Below are 3,594 nucleotides of genomic sequence, written 5' to 3' on the forward strand. Positions count from 1 at the left end.
GCAGCCATTGTGGTTTAAACAACAATCCTCTTTGGACACAGACATAGGAATCAAAGCCTTTCACACCAAATGCTGGGAAAGTCGGTGATTGTGTTAACTAAGAATGCACTGTTTTCTGTTCTCCATGTCTGTGATTTTCACATTCCTGAGCACTGGCCAAGGGGGTTGTCCAAAATCCCGACAAACAGCATGACCATTGTTTACCTTTTTTTCCTTGGCAGTTTCAGCACTGACTTGCTCTTTTTGTTTTGCTTTGTTTAGAACAAGTAACAGGCAGTAAAGGAACAAAATAGCAGGTCCCAGTAGGGGTAACAAAATAATATCTTTTTCAGAGTTGAAAACAAGTGTTCAAACAGAACTTGTACATGAATGGTCATAGCAGCACTATTCACAGTGGCCAAAAGGTGAAAACAACTCAAATGTCCATCAACACAGAAACAGATAAATTGTAGCATATACACACAATGGGAAAACAATGCGATATTACCCTGTTATAGAAAGAAACGGCATACCGATACAGGCTACAAAATGTATGAACCTTGAAAACATTACGCTAAGTGAAAAAAATGGGTCAGACACACAAGGCCAGTATACTATGATTCTATATAAAATACCCAGACTAGGAGAATCCATAGAGACAAAAAGCAGATGAATGGTTGTCAGAACTTAGAGAAGGTGGAATGGGAAGTGACTGCTTAATGTGTATGGAGTTTCCTTCCAGGGTAATGAAAATGTTCTAGGACTAGCTGGTAGTGATGGTTGCACAATATTATAAATGTACTAAGTAAATTTTGTTATATGCATTTTCTGTGTGTGTCAGACTGGTAACCTGCTGATGTCATAACAAAGCCTTGAGGGAGTCACATCTCACACATGCATGTGAAGACCCAACCATCATGCTTATGAACTCCAAAAGGATTGTGTTCTGTGTATTTTATCACAATTTAAAAAACTTTCCCAAGAAGAAAAAGAGAAAATTTTGTTCAGAGATCTTTGGGCATTAACTCAAATTAATATTTACCCGAAACTCCAAAAAGAGAAAATTAACCAATTAAGACATTGGTTACACAGGCATATACATTTGTCAAAACTCCCTGAATTGTACTTAAGATCTATGTTTTACTATATGTACATTTTACCTCACTAAAAATTGGCCAACCAAAAGTAACAGAAAACACAGCTATACTACCTGTAAAAATAATCTATGAAGAGGTGATATTATATTACCTACAAGATTGAATTATACAGCTTCTGAGAATCCAGGTAGTCATTGACAATGCTCTGTGGAACTCTAGGAAGCCTATTGTGAAGTTATTTAAATTACCACTGAATTCTAGAAGGAGTTGCAATGTGGAGTTGCAATCAAGGTAGACGTTCAGCGTCCCAGAGGTCACAGCATGTTCCTGTTGTGATATTCACAATGGTGGAGACCTTGCTTCCCAGTCACACCAAGTATGAATGTAATTTCACTGAATATTCTTTGGCTATAGAGCAGTCAATAATGAGAAGTATCCATTGCAAATAAAATTATTTACAGTTGTCACGTGGCTAGCTTATCCATCACTACATCCCTACTTCACCAGTGCATAATGTATAAAATCACATTGTATCTGACAAAGGAATCAGTGAAAGATTTTTCTTCTATTTACATTAGAAGCATCCAGTAAAACCATTCCCAAGCAAAAATTTAACATTTAACAACTTCACCAAATACGTATTTATTTATTTACTGAAACCTAGATACATAGAATTATAGTATTAGAACTCTTCTGTAAGCACAGTTTTTCACATGAATTCGTTGCCTCGGTTTTTAGAAATCTCATTGGAATTAGAAGGTGATTGTGAAAGCTTTCAGTTCCAAAGAAACTTTGTCTAGTTTTGGTCCTTGTTTGTTCCTTGCTGATACCAGATAGAAACAGGGTTATATGAACACCCTTTAAAATGGCCTAAGTCGGCCAGGCACAGTGGCTCATGCCTGTAATCCCAGCATTTTGGGAGGCTGAGGCAGGTGGATCACCTGAGGTCAGGAGTTTGAGACCAGCCTGGTCAATATGGTGAAACCCTGTCTCTACTAAAAATATAAAAAGTATCCAGGCATAGTGGCGCATGCCTGTAATCCCAGATTCTCTGGAGGCTGAGGCAGGAGAATCACTTGAATCTGGGAGTCAGAGGTTGCAGTGAGCCGAGATCATGCCATTGCACTCCAGCCTGGGTGACAGAGCAAGACTCCACATCAATAAATAGATAAACAAACAAACAAACAAATAATAACATAAAAATAAAATGGCCAAGTCTAACAGTTCCCCCCCAACCCCCCCCAAAAAAAAATAGGGGCTGGGCAGGCTGACTCAAGTGCAATCCCAGCACTTTGGGAGGCTGAAGCAGGGCAGATTGCTTGAGCCTGGCAGTTTGATACCAGTGTGGCTGAGACCCCATCTCTACAAAAAAAAAATACAAAAATTAGCCAGTTGTGGCCTGGGCGCAGTGGCTCATGCCTGTAATCCCAGCACTTTGGGAAGCTGAGGCAGACAGACCATGAGGTCAGGAGTTCGAGACCAGCCTGGCCAACATGGCGAAACCCTGTCTCTACTAAAAATATAAAAATTAGCCAGGCGTGTAATCCTAGCTACTCAGGAGGCAGAGGCAAGAGAATTGTTTGAACCCAGCAGGTGGAGGCTGCAGTGAGCTGAGATGGGGCCACTGCACTCCAGCCTGGGTGACAGAGCGAGACTCTGTTTCAGAAAAAAAAAAAAATCAGTCAGATATCATGGTGTGTGCCTGTGGTCCCAGCTACTTGGGAGGGTGATGTGAAGGAATCACTTGAGCCTAGGAGGTCCAGGCTGCAGGGAGTTGTGACCATGTCACTGCACTCCAGCCTGGGTGACAGAGTGAGACCATGTCTCAATCAATCAGTCAATCAAAATAAATACATAAATTAAATAAAATTACAAACTCTAAGTAAAACAAAAGCTGATAAAGAAATGTAGCCAAAAAAATTTAAAAATGGGTAAGCATACATCTGGGAAAAAAAAGAAAAAAAAAAATAAATAAATAAGAAATTTAACTTAAAAACATTTCTGAACTCTACAGTAAACAACATTTATATTGTCATAATATAAATCCTGTTTATTAAATTTCAACTTCAAGAATCTATAGTTAGGTTGGGTGTAGTGACTCAGGCCTGTAATCCCAGCACTTTGGGAGGCTGAGGCAGGTGAATCACCTGAAGTTAAGAGTTCAAGACTAGCCTGACCAACATGGTGAAACCCCATCTCTACCAAAAATACAAAAATTACCCGGGCATGATGGTGTGTGCCTGTAATCCCAGATACTCGGGAGGCTGAGGGAGGAGAATCGCTTGAACCTGGGAGGCAGAGATTTCAGTTAACCGAGATCATGCCACTGCACTCCAGCCTGGGTGACAAAGTGAGACTCTGTCTAAAAAAAAAAAAAAAAAAGAAAAAGAAAAAGAAAAAAAATCCATAGACAACATACAGATGTAATTTTGATTATAGGACAGAAAGTAAATGCTATTCACTTTGTCAATCTAAAATTAAAAGTTCAAATTATAGAAGTTGAAAGGTAAAAGGGAGA

General features: G+C 39.4%; 1 non-coding gene across 1 annotated transcript; it reads right to left on the reverse strand.

The window, feature by feature from the left end:
- Window positions 1–814: 814 nt before the first annotated feature.
- LOC135277320 (small nucleolar RNA U13) lies at window positions 815–919 on the reverse strand. Its single transcript, XR_010344937.1, has one exon. It is a non-coding gene; the product is annotated as a small nucleolar RNA U13 (small nucleolar RNA).
- Between the last annotated feature and the right edge of the window lie 2,675 nt (window positions 920–3,594).

The sequence above is a fragment of the Aotus nancymaae genome, unplaced genomic scaffold (assembly GCF_030222135.1).
Source record: "Aotus nancymaae isolate 86718 unplaced genomic scaffold, 86718_ANA_hifiasm-v0.15.2.pri h1tg000030l, whole genome shotgun sequence".
NCBI classification, from domain to species: Eukaryota; Metazoa; Chordata; class Mammalia; order Primates; family Aotidae; genus Aotus; species Aotus nancymaae.